This window comes from Emys orbicularis, chromosome 7 (genome assembly GCF_028017835.1).
Source record: "Emys orbicularis isolate rEmyOrb1 chromosome 7, rEmyOrb1.hap1, whole genome shotgun sequence".
Lineage (NCBI taxonomy): Eukaryota > Metazoa > Chordata > Testudines > Emydidae > Emys > Emys orbicularis.
In genome coordinates this window covers 113,343,155-113,362,445 of record NC_088689.1, presented here as the reverse complement: position 1 = coordinate 113,362,445, position 19,291 = coordinate 113,343,155, and the positions used below count along the sequence as shown (strand labels likewise).

At 44.7% G+C, this 19,291-nt stretch overlaps 1 protein-coding gene across 2 annotated transcripts in view; it reads right to left on the bottom strand.

The window, feature by feature from the left end:
- Positions 1-19,291, bottom strand: part of SRGAP3 (SLIT-ROBO Rho GTPase activating protein 3) — a 218,171-nt gene that overhangs the window by 184,811 nt on the left and 14,069 nt on the right. The gene's annotated exons all lie outside the window — the stretch shown is intronic.

Genomic DNA, 19,291 nt, shown 5'->3' with positions numbered 1-19,291 from the left:
GGGTCATGGTGGCTTCTCCATCACAGATCATTTTAAATCAAGATTAGGAACTATTTTGGGGAAATTCTCTGGCCTGTGTTATACAGGAGGTCAGACTAGATCATCACAGTGGTCCCTTCTGACTTTGCAATCCATGAATTAAAGATAAGACAAGATCTGTTTCTGTATTGTTATTTTGCAGTTATAAATAGCTAGACGGGTTTGTTAGCATCCGCCATACCTGCCTTTCTTGCTGTTAACAATTTCAGATCGAGCTGCCAATTTTTGTTAAATTGCAAGCTATGTATATTTTCATTCTGTATTACTATAAAATAGTATGCTGTCACTTGCTTAAAATGCATTTTTTAGACAGCTCCAAGTCTGCATTTCTCCGCAGTAAAAATACTGCTAGGTTAGAAAGAACAACAGAGAGGAAAAAACTTACTTTTAATATATTTTCATAGATTCTAGGACTGGAAGGGACCTCGAGAGGTCATTGAGTCCCCTGCCCGCATGGCAGGACCAAATACTGTCTAGACCATCCCTGATAGACATTTATCGAACCTACTCTTAAATATCTACAGAGATGGAGATTCCACAACCTCCCTAGGCAATTTATTCCAGTGTTTAACCACCCTGACAGTTAGGAACTTTTTCCTAATGTCCAACCTAGACCTCCCTTGCTGCAGTTTAAGCCCATTGCTTCTTGTTCTATCCGTAGAGGCTAAGGTGAACAAGTTTTCTCCCTCCTCCTTATGACACCCTTTTAGATACCTGAAAACTGCTATCATGTCCCCTCTCAGTCTTCTCTTTTCCAAACTAAACAAACCCAATTCTTTCAGCCTTCCTTCATAGGTCATGTTCTCAAGACCTTTAATCATTCTTGTTGCTCTTCTCTGGACCCTCTCCAATTTCTCCACATCTTTCTTGAAATGCGGTGCCCAGAACTGGACACAATACTCCAGCTGAGGCCTAACCAGAGCAGAGTAGAGCGGAAGAATGACTTCTCGTGTCTTGCTCACAACACACCTGTTAATACATCCCAGAATCACGTTTGCTTTTTTTGCAACAGCATCACACTGTTGACTCATAACAAACAAATACAAAAAAGTATTTGTCACAAAGTTGATTCAAGTTAACATGATACTAAGAGTCTGATCTAAACTACAAGAAACCAGGAAATTCACTGCTACTGTTACAGCAAAACAGCATTCGGATGTACAAGTTCTGAACAACTTGCCAGGGCAACCTTGTCTGGGTTCCTTTTAGAGAGTTTTCGGTCAAACAGTTTACCTAAATATCTGAGGAATGGCTTTTTCTTGCTATTCTCTGGATGAGAGACTGGGACTCTGAAGAGATGAAGAGGGGACTGAAGATATGGGTTCAATTCCTGGTACTGCCACTTATTTCCGATGTGGCTAAAGTCATTTAAGGCCTTATTTTCAGATAATTCCAGGTGAACTCAAAAGGGAGCCATCAGAACTCCTCACCCAATTTTCACAAGCTCTGAATAGCTATGACTGAGGTCAGGGCCATCCCTAGGGAGGTCCAGGGCCAGGGGCAGAAGTAACAGATTAGTCTCTTCTGGGACCGACCGTGCTGGCCAATCTCACCGGCCTGCAGGGCCCCCCAAAGCGTGGGGCCCGGAGCGGTCACCCCAATTCATCCTACCCAAGGGACGGCTCTGACTGAGGTTAATAAGAGTTGTAGGTGCTCAGGCCCTTAATCTCGGTGACTTGATTCCCCATATGTAAATGGGCTCAGATTTTAAGGTCAGAAGAGACCAATATGATAGTCTAGTCCAGGGGTAGGCAACCTATGGCACGCATGCCGAAGGCGGCACGCAAGCGGATTTTCAGTGGCACTCAGACTGCCCGGGTCCTGGCCACGGGTCTCTGCATTTTAATATAATTTTAAATGAAGCTTCTTAAACATTTAAAAACCCTTATTTACTTTACATACAACAATAGTTTAGTTATATATTACAGACTTATAGAAAGAGACCTTCTAAAAACGTTAAAATGTATTATTGGCACGCGAAACCTTAAATTAGAGTGAATGAAGACTCGGCACACCACTTCTGAAAGGTTGCTGACCCCTGGTCTAGTCTGACCTCCTGCACAACGCAGGCCACAGAATCTCACGCACCCACTACCGCAACAAACCCTGACCTATGTCTGAGCCACTGAAGTCCTCAAATCATGGTTTGAAGACTTCACAATGCAGAGAATCCTCCAGCAAGTGACCCCTGCCCCATGCTGCAGAGGAAGGCGAAAAAAACCCCAGGACCTCTGCCAATCTTCCCTGGAGGAAAATTCCTTCCCGAGCCCAAATATGGAATCAGCTAAACCCAGAGCATGTGGGCAAGACTCACCAGCCAGACACCCAGGAAAGAATTCTCTGTAGCAACTCAGATCCCACCCCATCTAACGTCCCATCACAGGCCATTGGGCATATTTACCGCTAGTAGTCAAAGATCAATTAATTGCCAAAATTAGGCTATCCCATCATACCATCCCCTTCATAAGTTTATCAAGCTTAGTCTTGAAGCCAGATATGTCTTTTGCCCCCACTGCTCCCCTTGGGAGGCTGTTTCAGAACTTCACTCCTCTGATAACATTTCCCTACCCCACAAGGGTGTTGCAAGAATAAATTCATCACTGTATCTGAGGTGTTCGGTTACTACGGTGATGGGAAAATATATAAACCTAGATAGATACCGATGTTCATATGCAAACATGGGTTTTCATATGCAAACAGCAGTATTCGCTATTTGTTCTCCTGGTTTATACATTTTCATTCATTTGATCAGGAAGCAAAAATAGGATCATGTGACTTACGTGACCACTCGCATACCTGAGTAAATAATAGTCAAATGTACAGGTTACAGCAAATATTTTGGCATCAACTGTTTTAATGATAATTTATAAATTTGTACCATAAACAAAAACAAACACACACAAAAAGAAAAGCCAAACAAAGCTTCTTCCTAGATAAATCTCAAGCAGAAACTAGGGCCAAACTTGTCATATAAATTATTCACAGTGATTCACTCGACCACCTTCAGTGGTATATCAAAATCCATCCATACTTATTTAAATTTAGTGTATTTAGGCCCCAATCCTCCTGTGTTCTTTCATAACACATCTATTTGTATGAACTTGGATTTTCAAATCTTTGTGGATAATAAACACAGCAGACAAAGAATAGATGTTTTTAGTGTAATGCTTCTATTAGTCTACTGCAGGAGTTCTCAAACTGGGGGTCGGGACCCCTCAGGGGGTCACGAGGTTATTACGTGGGGGGTTGCGAGCTGTCAGCCTCCACCCCAAACCCCGCTTTGCATCCAGCATTTATAATGGTGTTAAATATATAAATGGTGTTTTTAATTTATAAGGGGGGGGGTCGCACTCAGAGGTTTGCTATGTGAAAGGGGTCACCAGTACAAAAGTTTGAGAACCACTGGTCTACTGTATTCAGCTTTGAATTGCTGGCCTGAGGGGTGAAATTAGTACCAATTCATAATCTTTGTGGCCTTTTTCAAAGAACAGCTGAATACTCATGGAAAATGTTGGAAACAGTTTTCGTTTGAGATTATTTTGCCCACAGATTGTGATGGATTTGGAGCTGTAACTTCCTGTAACAGTGACACTGATCAATTTTTGGGTGGGGCGTTTTTCATCCTTCATATTGACTACCGAGGACACACTCAGGCAAACATGAGCTTTATTCCTTAGAAGTTCATCTGCTTCTCTTGCCTATTCCTCACATAATATTTCTATCAGGGGATTGTGGCTTCAAGGTAAAAATACATAACTACCTCAATTATCTGAAACTCCACTTGAAAACCAGGAATTGCAACTTCCCTTCAAAACCTGCAACCTGAGTTAAACGAGCTATTGAAACAATTGAAAACCAAAAGAAGTTTGGCATTTACGTGTCCAAAGTCAAAAGAAAAAGGGAAGCAGAAACCAATTAAAGAAGTGGCAGAATGATTTCTGAATCCAATCCCTCCCCAACAATTCTGTGTGTTATGCTCTCTCACAGACTCCTTTTTAAGCCAACTACTACTATGTTTCAGCAACTCATCTCAAGCCTTAAAACAGACTAGGTAGCTTTGTCTCTAATGATGATTTCTGAAGTGTCAGGTTTCAACACCAAGTGGAATGACTCTTTAGTAGATGGATTAATAAATTCTATCATAAGGCATCCTTCTGACCATACTGCAGAGACACTTCACTGGCTGAGATAGAGTCAAAATTCTAAATATGTTGGTTACCTCTCTGCTACTTTTACCGAGTTAATTACTGAAAGCCTGGATTCCCTCTGCCCCCAACACACACAGCAGGTAGCAAACAGCTATGAAAGGGGAGATGTTGCCAGCTGGTAACTCCTGAATAACTCATTAGTCGCTACGGATGTTCATCCAATATTATTCTGGCATTGCCAGGCAGTCTACAACCATATGGGTATATTTGCTAATAAGATGGATCAGTTTTGTCAGGTTCTAACTGGTATTAGAACAAGCAGCCTCCAAGATAACAAACAACAATTAAAAGGCTAACAGGACCTCCACAATGTGCAACTCTGACTGGGTTTTATAAGGAGGTCAACAGTGGGGACGGAGTGTTACCAAGGATACACAATCAGTGGACTATCATGCATTCTCAGGTGGACCTAAGGAGGCCCCCCATGACTGAACAGTTCTACATCCCATTATCAATCGCTTCCCATCAGCCATCCAATTTGCACATATGCCTTTCTGGTTTCTTTTCTGTAAGTTACATATTGTGCATCTGTCTCTAGCACTCAGAAAAAAACAGCCCAGCACATTGATAATGACATATTACTTATTTACTCCCCGTGTATCTGGCAGGGAGTTCTCTTTTTCTTACTACCCATTCGTTCGTGGTTTTGCCGCAGACATTCCAAAAATAAAGCCAGACAACATTATTCTACATTCGCATTAGACACACTAACAGCTGGTCTACCCTGAAAGCTTACTTCCGCATAGCTACATCTCTCAGGGGGGTGAAAAATCCACACCCCGAGAGATATAGTTAAGCCAACCTAACCCCCTCTGCAGACAGCACTACATCAACAGAAGGATTCTTCTGTCGACCTAGCTACCACCTCTTGGGGAGGAGGCTTAACTGCAGCCATGTTGCTCTAGTGACTGTCCACACTGACTGTCCACAAGGGGACTCTGATCACCACAATGTAAATAATAAATAGTTTTCCACTCTAGAGCTTCCCTATGGCTCCAGGGTGGAGAGGCAGGAAACAGAGGTTATGTGGTGTTGGAACCAGAATGACTGGGAAAGTCTAGGTTACTTAACATTACCCTACAGAAGTATGATGCAGGGCTGAAGAAGAGCTCTGTGTAAGCTTAAAAATGTGCCCCTCTCACCAACAAAAGTTGGACAAGTAAAAGATATTCCCTCACCCGCCTTGTCTCTCTCCAGAACTATTGAGTTTAGCACAGCTGGCAGTGTTTGAATGGGGCCGAGTTGCCATGGACACCAGATCACTTCACACCTATGGGGAACAGAGCTGCCTGTCATAGCTGGGGCTGTGTTTATTTCCACCAGATATTGGTTGGTGAAAAGAAGAACTTAGTTGATAAGACTGTAAATTAGGGTTGAGAGCAGTGGGGAGGAGGGGCTCGCTTCTCTTTTGCAAATGCAATATACGGTAAGTGACCTGGAATGTACATGCAAAGATGCAAATACATTTAGATTACAGTTCCTCAGCATGCAATTCTTAAAATATTAAGGGCCTGGTCTCACAAGACCACTCTGTTTGGAATGGCTGAAAGTTGTGCATATGGAGGATTTGCAGAGTGGGGCCTTAAATTCTTTTACCAGCCACTCTTTAATTTGCCTTTCACTCTATTCAGTGGATGGTTCTGTAGGGGCACACAGGAAAATGGGGATAAATCCACCTCCTAGGCAGAACTAATTAACACATGTAAAGAACTCTGAGGTCCTTGGTTGAAAAGTAGCCATTTTAATGGGGCAAGAACAGGCGGATATAAAGTGGATGGTAGTCTTGCCGTTGAATTGAATGGATGCAAGATGAGGCGCTCTACATCCATAGGATCATGATTATTATAATTATATTTTGCTGCTTCTTCAGAGTCAGAGTTAAAAATCCCTGACAAATGGCTTCCATGAGTAATTTCAAAAACTGAAAACAAAACAGCAACGAAGGAAACCACAAGAATGAGTTTGACCAAATCATGTATTGAGTGAAATGAAAAACATGCTCTCAGTTGGAAGGTTGTCAAAAGCACTTTTTGTTTCTTTCAAGCCTCCCTGTCTGGGAGTATTTGGAGTGATTCACATTTTTTTAAAAGCCATTTTCCAGAGCAGTGCTCCTATGTTCTTGACCTACTCTTGCTAAAATCCCTAAAGAAACAATAAGCAAACATAATGTTAGTGAAAATGTCACATTATAAACTCCTGAAAGTGAAACCATAACAAAAGGGGTACTTATGTACTCATCGGTCTTGTCCGATAGTAGGTTTAGTTGCTCAGTTGGAGAAAGAATAGTCTTTCATGTAATTCGAGTTAATTCGAATTAAAGCCACTAAATCCGAATTAAAGGCGTAGTGTAGACCAGGCCTAAGAGGTAAATTCCAAATTGAGAGTGATTAAGGAACAGAGGAGAAAACCGATACGTTATGTGCATTTCCTTCTGATCATCTTACTTATTCTTGTATGTTTTGTTGATAGTTTTTTAGGAAGCAGAATTGCCTTGGAAAAAGCAGCATATTCAGTTACTAACCAAAACCAACAACAACAGAAATACATTCAGATAATGTTGTAGCATGATGATATCTTTGTCAGATGTGAGAGAAATGTGTAACAGATGGTTTATCTCTTTCCCAGGATATGGAAGAAAAGAGGATAATTTTGCAGGTCACAAAGCCAGAAAATAACTACTTTAGGATTTTAAAAATATTTCTTAAAAGTTTAAAATATTCATGAACCTTTCTTGGAGACTACTTAGCACAAATATGGAGATAAAAACATTGATCTGCAGCTTTTCATTTCCAGACCTAAGCATGCTCACAGTCCTCTCTGAAGATATAATCCAGACATTCTGACAGACTTGTGGAAAACATCCTCTTCTGTTACTTTGGAACGGAGATAATTATGTCCAAATAGCTATGAATCTTACTGCTTCAGATCTATTGTGTGCTGCATTTTCAACCACATCACCGCTCCTTCTACTCTGTCTAGTGCTGGCATAGAAAGCAGTGGTGGGCTGCCTCATGGCACAGAAGGCCTTGATGTCAGGTGATGTGGACCGGAGAGAGTGGGAGTCAGAGCTCTGTTCCAAACTTGACTGCTGACTTGTGTTGTGCTTTGGGCGAGTCACTTCATCTTTCTGTGTTTATAGTTTTTTTTTCCACTTGATGTTTCTCACTGAAATACTGGAGGTGCTTAGGGAACTTCTAGGTAATTTTAGACCAGGGATCTCAAACTCAAATCACCACGAGGGCCACATGAGGACTAGTACATTGGCATGAGGGCCGCATCACTGACACCTTTTTCATACAAAGATACAAAAGCCCCCCGGCCAGGGCCGGCTTTAGCAAGAGCGGGGCCCGATTCCTGGGGGCGGGGCTTGCTGCAAGCCCCGCCCCCAGGAATCGAGCCGCACTCCGGCTGGGGTTGCCGGGCTTGAGTCCGACCCGGAGCCGCGCTGCGGGGGCCGGGCCGCCGGAGCCGGGCCGCGCCGGACCCGAGCCGCGCCGTGGGGGCCGGGCCGGACCCGAGCCACGCCGCGCTGCGCGGGCCGGGCTGGAGCCAAGCCGGGCCAGAGCCGCTGGGGCCTGCGTGCTCGGCGGGAACGGGCCGCGCCTCCCCGGAGCCCTTCTCGCGCCCCCACCACCCAGCTTACCTGGTGCTGCCAGCCCGCCCCTGCTTCTTTTCAGACTTCCCGCGAATCTCGGGGGTGGAGCGTTCAGGGGAGAGGAGGAGGGGGAAGTGAGCTGAGGGCGGGGTGGAGAGCTGCAGTGCGGGGCCCTCGCAGCGCGGGGCCCAATTCAGCCGAATCGGCTGAATCGTCCTGCCCCCGGCCCTGCCCTGCTTCTTCCCACCCCTTCCCTGCCCCCATTCCAACCCCTTCCCCAAAGTCCCCACCCCCTCCCTGCCCGTATTCCAACCCCTTCCCCAAATCCCCACCCTGGCTCTGCCTCCTCCCCTGAGCGAGCTGCGTCCCTGCTTCTCCCTCCTCCCTCCTGGAAAGTCCTATGCTGCTTGGCGGCGGGAAGCGCTGGGAGGTAGGCGGAGGAGCGGGGACGCGGCCTGCATAGGGGGGGCGGGCGGAGGGACATAGGCGGGGGTGTGTGTGCGGGGAGCTATGGCAGGCTGCAGGAAATGCGGCCCGTGGGCTGCGTGTTTGAGACCCCTGTTTTAGACCAGTCAGTGTCCCCTTGTGGACAGTCAGTGTCCCCCTTGTGGACAGTCAGTGTGGACAGTCACTAGAGCAACATGGCTGCAGTTAAGCCTCCTCCCCAAGAGGTGGTAGCTAGGTCGACAGAAGAATCCTTCTGTACTACAGGCCGTACAAACATAGAACATTGGGGCCCCGCACAAAATCTTGCAATCTAAATTGAGCATTAGAGCCCACAGTTGTTTGGGACAAACAGGCAGGGGGAGCACAAGATAGGAGTGGAAATGTTAGGAAGAGTAACAGAAAATTGTTGTGTGGTGATCGCTGCTTAACCATGGAGAGAGTTTTGCAGGCCTCATGGCAAAAGTGGATTTTAAGGAGAAAATTCAAAGGAGGATAATGCAGTAGAGGCAACACCCAATTTCTATAGCTAATACAGTATACAAGATTAGCAAAGCAAACCACTGGTGCACAGGGAGGGAGGATGCTTTTGTCATCCCTCAGGGGTGTGAATAATCCATACCCCTGAGCAACATAGTTATTCCGACATAAGTGCCAGTGTACACAGCGCTATGTCAACGCGAGACTTTCAGCCGCCAATATAGCTACCGCCTACTGCGGAGGTAGAGTTATTAAGATGACTGGAGAGCTATCCCCTATCGGTTTAGAGCGTCTTCGGACACATTACAGCAGCACAGCTGCATTGGTGCCACTGCACCTGTGCAAATTTCTAGTGTAGACCTGCCCCAAGTCATTTCACCTCTTTGGGCCACCGTTTCCCTGTCAGTGGAATTGGGGTAATAATACTGTCTCTGAGGGGTGTTGTCAAGCTTAATTCATTAACATTTTAAAAACACTTTGAAGATCTTTACATGGAAGGTTTATAGAAGTGCAAAGTGTTATTTAATCTAGTGTTCTCTCTGCAGCCGAGAGGTGATGGTTTAGACAAAAGAGAAAAAATTATAACGCACTTAGCCAAATTTGCAATGTTGTACCTGGGGGAGGGGAAGGATTCAAAAATTCCTTCCTGACCTCTATCAAAATCTTGTGCCCTGAAGCATGAAATTTCATCATGGCATAATTACAACTAAAAACTCAACAAGAAGTCAAACCAGTACTGTGTAGAGCTGAACCCTTATTAAAAAAACAAAGTAGAATAACGTTCTGCAGTAATTATCCATCTCACTATTGCACACAATACCATTACAGCAGCATTTTGGTCCATTACCTGTAGCATACTGTAGTATTGTTTATATTAAAGAAGGAGCTACTAGTCAGGCTTCCTAAAAGACTTTTCCTGCATTCCATGGATTGCCTGCCCCAGAGACAGTCGTCTCAGGTCAGCTGGGACAGTGCTATTTCAGTCCTGGCAATATGGAAACAAAACACAAAACAAACATGGAGTTCTCAATGCTGCCATCTTCTAGGTCTTTGCATTGCATATTATGCCCTTCCTATTACATGCACTACAGAGATCCTGGCATGTGTTCATTTGGGCCTGACCCATCATTCACTGATATACCACTGACTTCACTGAGTTGGATTAAGCCTTTAAAGAATTTGTTGCATTAGTCATCATTTGAATCAAATTCTTGAACAAAACTCTCAAATCTTTTGGCCAGGGTGAGAGTTCCCTACCTTAACCATCCCTTACAATGCTCTGACTCAGGAAGATTCAACACGCCCTCATGAAGAGCCACAGAGGGTCCCACTTCCTGACTGCCCAAAGCATCCTTCTCCTACAATACCTAACAAGTCTTTCTTTATTAACCAGGCTCTCTCCTTCCAAGGGAGGTCAATATCATACAAGGCGATCAGAGACAAATTGTTCACAATTGTACAACAGAACTTCTTCCTCACTCTGCTTCCAATGTGCTTGAAGACAACCCCACAATGGTAATGGGCCAAATTTTGCCCTCTGTTGTAATGGTATAAATCTGGAATAACTGATTTCTAGTGAAACCGAGAGTAGAATATGGCCCAAAGTGGCTTAACAAATGGAGTGAAATCCATTCTCTGTATTTGGCATACAAATCCTCTGTTTGTAAATGAAGGAGTAAATGTAGCCTCTCACTATAGCAATAATAATTCCACCTCGCGCTTGTAGAACACTTTTCATTAGTGGATCTCTCTTCTCTTTACAAAAGAAGTCAGTATAATTATCCCCATTTCACAGATGGAGAAACTGAGGCACAGAGAGGCAAAATGATTTGCCCAGGGTCACCCAGTGGTGGAACCAGAAACAGAACCCAAGTGTCTTGAGTCCCTGTCCAGCACTCTATCCATGAGGCAGTGATGCTTCTCATGACATACTACAGCCCACACACCCAAACAGTTCTCTCCTGTATAAGACCTTTCTCTCATCACCATTTTCTAATCAATCCTATACTAGATCTCTATCCCATACAGGCAATTTTGCAGGATGAAGGTAGTTTTTGTTTCCAGATCAGATCTGTATTTTTAAAGTTTCAAAATTAGGTAGTCTTACCTTGAGTGAGACCTCATTAGGTTCTTCCCAAATAATCATTAACTTTCTCTTTATGACGGCAAATCTTAAAACTATCTCTGGAGCTTTTGCAAACATAAAAGCTTTAAACTATTTGGCCAAGAGTGTGTTTGTGAGTCCTTAACACTTTATAGTGGAGTTTTCTATAATCTCAATGTCGGATTAAATTATGGCGTCAGCCCTGAGTTAAATTTCCATAGAGTGACAAATGGTCATTTGAATACATGCTTCTTCCCAGGGTTAGCTCAGTTAATCCATAAAATCATTATTACTGTACTGTAAGTACTTTGAAACAGGGACTGTCTTCTTGTTATGTTGGTACAGCATTTAGCATAATGAGCCCCAATCCATGACTGGGGCCTCTCAGCTCTACCACAATACAAATCATATATAACATATTCAACCTCGTCAAGCCAAAAAAAACAGAGATGTGGCAGCTCTTAGCTTTATCTATAGAACTTTGAGACACTTTCCATGTTTGTGTGTATCAATGCATACATTTTGTATCACTAGATATGCCAGTTTTTTCATAAAGCAAGGGTTAAATCCTGTTCCCATTGCGGACAAAAGACAATATTCCCATCAACTTCAAATGAGACCACAACAGTGGCCATCTCTGAAAAGTAAAGATCCATTCCTATTGCTATACAGCCTTGATTAAGCAATGGATTTGATAGAAGCACAATGGTCTTTTTTCCCCTATGTAAATAAATAATAATAATGCCAGTAACCTAGAAAACACAAGCAACCCTGTAACAACAAAGCAGTCACAGTCTAGGGTCCAGGACCAAAGACCATCTCTACAACACACCAGTATGCCTACACAAAACAATGGCAGAAACGCATTCTAGGCTCTCGCCAAGAAACTGATTACAGCCCCAAGCATCTGTCATGTTACTGAAACAAACCACACGAATCAATGAAAAATATTCTTCAGGATTCTTATAGATGACACTGGAAAAAGGAAGGCCACTGTTTAGCCAGTCTCTCTCCGAACTGCAGTTCATACTCTGCTCCTTCATGGAATTCACCCCTAGCCAGACTCGTGCAGCCAACCTTGCTATGGGAGAGAAGTGGACAAAGCAATTTAGTTTCCCTGCTCAACCAACCCTGAATGTCTGTTGAATAAGACTGAGCTGATTAGTTTATATTAAACCCAAGAGGTGGTGAACATTACTACTTTGGGGGAGGCAAAGGAAGGAATCTCTTTCTTCCGAATGCTGATCTGTTAGTTGACACAGCTCTTATTCCAGTAGTTAACAAGATTATTTTTTTTAAATATGTGCACTTAAGAATTATCCTGGCAAGTTATTGCTAAAATGACATTAGGATATCCTACCTGACTATCTCAGTTTTACTTTGCTGTGTAGGGTAGTAACCAAAATAACGTCTTAAAATGTGTGAGCCAGGCACATACACCTCTACCCCTATATAACACTGTCCTCGGGAGCCAAAAAATCTTACCGCGTTATATCGAACTTGCTTTGATCCCCCGGAGTGCGCAGCCCCTCCCCCCCTCCCCCCGGAGCACTGCTTTACTGCGTTATATCTGAATTCGTGTTATATCGGGTCACATTATATCGGGGTAGAGGTGTATCTAATAATGCCTACCTTATTGCAGTGGTATTATGGTAGCGCCTAGAGATCCCAACCACACTCAGCAGCCCATAGTGTCAGAAGCTGACATCCTAAAACCATTGCTGCCCCAAAGTGCTTACAATCCAAATAGACAGAACAAAGAAAGTATTCTCTCTATTTTGCACACAGGGAACTGAGGCAGAGAAAGATGCAGGATGTGCCCAAGCAGAGTTTCTGTGACAGAATCAGGAACTGAGCCCAGATCACCTGAGTCATGTCCACAGACTTAGCTACAAGGCCGTCTTTTGTCTTTATATCATACTATTCATGCCTGGAGATAATATAGATGGGGAAATAGAGGCACGGGGCAGCAAAGTAACTCTGTCAAGACTCCAGGTCTAATGCCCTAGCCACTGACCCACGTTGCCTGCCTTCAATATTAACGTGACCATGTAGCAACTTTAACAGTTTCACAAACTATCAGTTTTAGCCTGAAACTGGGGTTTAAATAATCTGCATTATTCTTTCCTGGATTCCAAAAGGAGGAACAGCCGTGGGGAGTCACTGAAAGCACCATGCGATCAAACCATTATTTTAAGATCAAAGCTCACTCAAAGTAGCCATTCTAACACTTCGGTATTCTGCTACAGCTTAATAATGGTTTTATGGAGGAATATTTTTTCCTTCTGAAGTGCAGCTCCCATAGGTAGACTGCCCCTTTCAAGCTAGGTAGGTCTGCCAAACTTGTACAGCTTTCATGGGCCTTCATTATACTACAGTGCAGAGCAAACCCACGCAGAGCTGCTTGGTGGAGAAGGCTGCCATTTGTGACTGAAAATCCTCACCACATGCATGACAGCGCCTCCCCCCTAAAGAAGAAGTGAAACCAGGGAGGGAGTGTAAACTCCTCCTTCATGGCTATTGTCGGGATGGTGACTATAAAAAAAGATTCTTTATTGAGGCTGCCGGACACAGATAGACCCTGCAGTTCTCCCATAGCTCCCAGGCTTGAGCAGTCTGTGCGACTTACTATTTTCACATAGGATTTTGCCTAAATTCTGGCTTGGACTCCATAGTTGTGGGAGCGAATGCTTTAATACAGCTAATGACAGTTTTGTCATAAAGAAAGACATGAAGAAGAGCTCTGTGTAAGCTCGAAAGCTTGTCTCTCTCACCAACAGAAGTTGATCCAATAAAAGATAAAAATAACAGGAGTACTTGTGGCACCTTAGAGACTAACAAATTTATTAGAGCATAAGCTTTCGTGGGCTACAACCCACTTCTTCGGTATGCATCCGAAGAAGTGGGTTGTAGCCCACGAAAGCTTATGCTCTAATAAATTTGTTAGTCTCTAAGGTGCCACAAGTACTCCTGTTATTTTTGCGGATACAGACTAACACGGCTGCTACTCTGAAACCAATAAAAGATATTACCTCACCCACCTTGTCTCTCTCATATCCTGGGACCAACACAGCCACAGCAACACTGCAAATACCTATTAACCGCTGTAATGCAAAGAGGCAGGTCACATTAAAATCGTTCTACAATAGCCTTTTATTTAAATACAACCAGTTTTCAAAGCCAGTCTCCCATGAAGTTTCTTTCTCCCGACACCTTGATCTCATATTCTCTTATATTCACTTCTGATACATTTACACAGTGGCTCTCAATCAGGGGGTACATGTACTCCAGGGGGTATGCAGAGGTCTTCCTGGGGATACATCAACTCATCTAGATATTTGCCTAGTTTTACAAACAGGCTACATAAAAAGCACTAACGAAGTCAGGACAAACTAAAATTTCATACAGACAATGACTTGTTTACACTGCTCTGTAAGTAAGTACAATATTTATATTCCAATTGATTTATTTCATAATTGTATGGTAAAAATAAGAAAGTCAGCAATTTTTTCAGTAATAGTGTGCTGCGACACGTCTGTATTTTTATGTCTGATTTTGTAAGCAAGTAGTTAAAGTGATGTATAACTTTGGGGGTATGCAAGACAAATCAGACCCCTGAAAGAGGTACAGTAGTCTGGAAAGGTTGAGAGCCACTGCATTAAACACACTATTACTACAATGGAATTCTCACACTACAGATCCTTCCATCCCTTTAATTCTCAAAGGAGAGGAATGATATGAGTCAGGCTCTCCCCCCATCATGGAATGTATCCGTTATTATCTGTAGGTCTTTTTGCCACCCCTTTCTCTTGTTGATGAATACTGATAAATACTTGGATAATATAGTGGCTGCCATATATATAAAACCAGAGGCCGGATATTCCCCAGCATGGTGTTGGAGAGCTGCTGAATTGCTGGAGATACCATGTTTAAGATGAACTGTAAAACCAAGGTCCTGACTGCTTCTGGCAATTAAAGATCCACTACATTTTCACATGGGTAGCTATGATGGGTTCCCCTCGGGGTGCCACCTGGAACTGGGGTACAACTGAGCCTAGCCTGGGCTCTCTCTCACACTGTGCTGCTGTGATAAGCTGCAGATATGCTCCCGGTCTTACACTTCCACCAGCATTCACACAGCTACATGCAGGTTCTCTGACTAGCCACTGCACGAACCACCAGTAGAAAGGCTAAAGCCAAGGTAACTCTCAGCTCCTCAGGCACACACACCCTCTGGAGCATAAACCCAAAATTATATCGTCTTGTGCTGCACGGGGAACTGTACAGCGTACGCTCAGTGTTCACCCCACACACACCGCCTGCAAATGTGGCAAGGAATATGCAAAACCCCCTCTGAGCTAAGATTCCCCACACACTTCATTCTAAACTCACTGGTTTAGATTAAAAACAAAAAATAAATTTTAAATCTATCTTTTGTAGTTAATAAGTTAGGGATAGCAAACAGATCAAAGCAGATTATCTAGCAAATAAACAAAAACACAAACTAAGCTTAACATACTAGATAGATTGGATATGAATTAGCAGATTCTCACCCTAACTGATGGTACAGGCAGACTTGTAGATTCTTAAAGGCACAAGCTGCATTAGTTTTACAGCTTGGGGTTTCTCAGGTCTGCATACACAGGCTAGAAATTCCTTTAGCCTGGGTCCAGCACTTCCCCCCAGTTCACTCAGGTGTTTTCCGGAGTCTTCTTGTTTGGGGAGTGAAGAACAACCGATAATGTCACTCCCTGGCTTATATAGCTTTAACATATGGCGGGAACCCTTTGTTTCAAAACTTGGTTACTAGACCTGTTTTGTGGAAAAATACTGACATCCCAAGATGGTGTCCAGAATCATGTGGTCTGGTCACAAATCCTTGTAGAGTCCCAGCAGCCATTACTTACAGGCTGTCTGAAATGTTCTCAGGTGGGAGATAAGCTTCTACTAAAGCCTACTGTTTTCCCTAATGCCTCATTGCCCTGAATAGGCCCTTCCCAACCAGCTATCTAGACTGAAAGCATCTTGTCTAGTGGGCATTACCCAGGTGTAACTACATTTGAAGTACAGATACATATCAGTATTTATAACTTCAGACACAAAAACGATACATGCATACAAATAGGATAATCATATTCAGCAAATCATAACTTTTCCAATGACACCTTACACAACCTGTCTTGCATAAAATACATCATAATTATGCTATAAGTATATCATAATACAGTAACTCCTCACTTAACGTTGTAGTTATGTTTCTGAAAAATGCAACTTTAAGTGAAACGATGTTAAACGAATCCAATTTCCCCATAAGATTTAATGTAAATGCGGGGGGATAGGTTCCAAGGAAATTTTTTGGGGCAGACAAAAGGCATTATATACTGTACAGTACTGTACTGTACTGTGGTTGGGAAGTGCCCCGGCTTACTCCACACAGGCACAGCACGCTGCAGGCAAGGATGCTAGGAAGCACCTTCGCAGCAGCAGCAGCTTCCCCAGAGAAGAACAGGCACCGACTTTGCCGGGGGATGCTCCAGGCCCACCTCTTCCCGTCCCTGCTCCTCTCCAGGCCCACCTCTTCCCACCCCCATTTAGGGTGACCAGATCACCCAGGTCAAATATCGGGACGCGGGGGGGGGGGAGAGCGCGGAGCAAAAAAAAACGGCGGCAGAGCAAACCCCCCCCCCCCTCCCTCCGCAAGCGCTGGAGGGAGGCCCCGGAGATGCAGGGGGAGCGTGGGGCCGGGGTGAGTGAGAGTCCGGCCTGTCCCCAAGCGCAGGCAGGACTCAGTCGGGCGGTACCTGGAGGGAGAGTAGGGGGGCGGCCTGTGGGGCCAGGCGGTGGCTGTTCTCCCCACCTGGGCAGCGGGACTCGGGAGCAGCCGCTGCTGCAGCTCCTACTGCCGCGACCGGAGGAAGCGGCCATGGCGCTCAGCGGCTGCGGCTCTGGCTCCCGGGCCCGAACCTGGGTCTGTTGCGGGGACCCAGCAGCGCGCATGCTGCACGCGCCCAGCCCCTAGCCAGTCGCGTCTGGGCTGGCTGCCCAGCTGGTACAATCCCGCGGCGGCCCCGGGGCGGAGGCATCGGCAGCCCAGCCCCGTTCGTTCCCCTGCGGGACCCGAGCGGGACGGGGGGGCTGGGGCCTGCTGCCCCCACTTCGGGGCCGCCCGCAAAATTTCAAAAGTGCAAAATTTCACCTGCAACGCAGCAAGTGCAAAAAAGGGAGTCCCCAGTTAAGTCTGGGCTGCCAATGAGACCCATAGTTTGCAAAGCACTTTGGAGTCCTTAAGGAAGTAATAAATAATAAATAGGAGATATTGCTACTACTAATACTCCTTAGATTATCAAGATTTACTCATTTCCTTCCTTGTTTGCTGGTATGATACATGCCAATAAAATAATATATGGGGTGCAACGGCAGTGGGAGGGAGACAGCACAATAATGCTTAGTAAGAAATACTCATCTTCGAACAGGATGGTTTTGCTGATGGCTAAACCAAAGCACGGCAGAATTAAATCAGAATTCAGGATTAAAAAAAAATTAGCCAGGCCGTAAGAAAGGGGAAATTACTGTATGCCATATTTACTAGAGCCTGGCAGTTTGCAACATGAATCCAACATGTAACAACTTCTTTCTTTAGCTCTGAACTGAAGCCATGTGTTACTTATTTGAACTGCTCAGTCATTGGCCACATGTCAGGAGTACAAATGCCTCTAAAAAGCTTGGTAAATGCATTTCAAGAGGTGATTGTTAAACTACCACCCACAGCAGCATAGCAAACAGCTACTGAGACAAAGCCAAATTCAGGCAAGAAGAGGGGGAGGAAATTAACAGCTCACATGTTTTTTTTCCTTTTTCCTCTTCAACGGGCCAAGGGAATGGGAGAGTAGCTTCTGCTCTTGACAAATGCTGAAAACCGTGCACATAGCACTTAAAATATTATCCCTTGCAGGAGCCTATAAATATCAGTTCAACACAGTAAAAGTATTTGGTGTTGGACTCTTATAGGCCTTAAAAATCCTTCACCTGGAACCAGGACTAGCGACAGCCCTTGGATAAATGTTACAAGAGGAATTTATTTAAAAGATTGATGAATGGTGCCCATTGCCTCAGCACCCAGGCACCTGGCAGCAATTAAAGAGGTAGAAAGAAAGCTTGATTTACAAACGTTCAAATAGCAGCCTGCTGGAGCACTGAGTTCCAGACGATGAAAGGTCTGGTCGAGGTGCTGCTTCCTGAGGCTGCCAAACCCCAGTTCCTGAAGACCACCAGCGTGAGCAGTTCCCAGCACCATGATGGGGCTTCTGCTGAGGACAACCTGCTACCAGTGCTGCAGAGGCAGGAATCTGCCGCAAGAGCCACCTAGCTGATCATAGCTGCAGCAAGAGGGCACATACAAGGTGTGTTGAGCCCTCGGACAGCTGGGGCCTAGGCTATTTTGGCTGGATAGATCATAGCCAACCCTGTGACCTGTGCTCCGACTAAACAAGAAGGAAGCACAGGAGCAATGGGCACTAGTGGGATCCATTCATAACATTTGGATTGACTCAAGGGAGAAGCTGCTCCATTCCACGCTATATGACGCTTCAACTTTTTTCCCCCCAAGAATCATCCCAAGCAGAGCACACTACAGTTATCTAGCCAAGAACATACAGAAGGTGCGGGTCAGTGTAGCGAGAAAGGCGTCAAATCAGAGTAAAACAGTTGCAGTCTCTTTGCAGCCTACTGTAGAAACAGCAACATTAGCTAGAGACTCCGCCTGAGAACCCAGGAGCATTGATGGAGCCAAAGTGAGCCAGAGACTGAACCATTGAACTGCACCAGCAAAATCTGGACATTGCAACTTTAATAGCTGGTGTGCCGGAGCCTGAGCTGGTTTTCTCTAGGGGCTTTCTCCTGCTTATCAGCAACACTTCTGTCTTATCCAGACTGAACCTAAGCCACTGTCCTCCTGATCCAGACAGTACTTCTGCCTGAGACCAGGAAACCAAAAGGGACTATAACATATGGGTTTAAGAGAAAAGAAGCTGTGGATCAGTGGCTTAGCCATATACTCATGATGATACTGCATGCCAAAGTGCTTCTGTCTCCCCCATCTGCTGAACATACACATTAAACAGGATCTCATCTGCAAGAAGTCATAGGGAGACTAGAACCTGTCAGAGGGGAAGCAATACACCCGGTGAAGGGCTTCTCCATTCATTCCGACAAGGCTCCACAGGTGAGTCAACAGAGCACCAGTGTCACTGGTACCAGTCCAATAAAAGGTTAGCGTGGACACTTTCCCTTTGCCTATCCCAGGGGTAGGCAACCTATGGCACGCGTGCCGAAGGTGGCATGCAAGCTGATTTTCAGTGGCACTCACACTGCCCGGGTCCTGGCCACCGGTCCGGGGGGCTCTGCATTTTAATTTAATTTTAA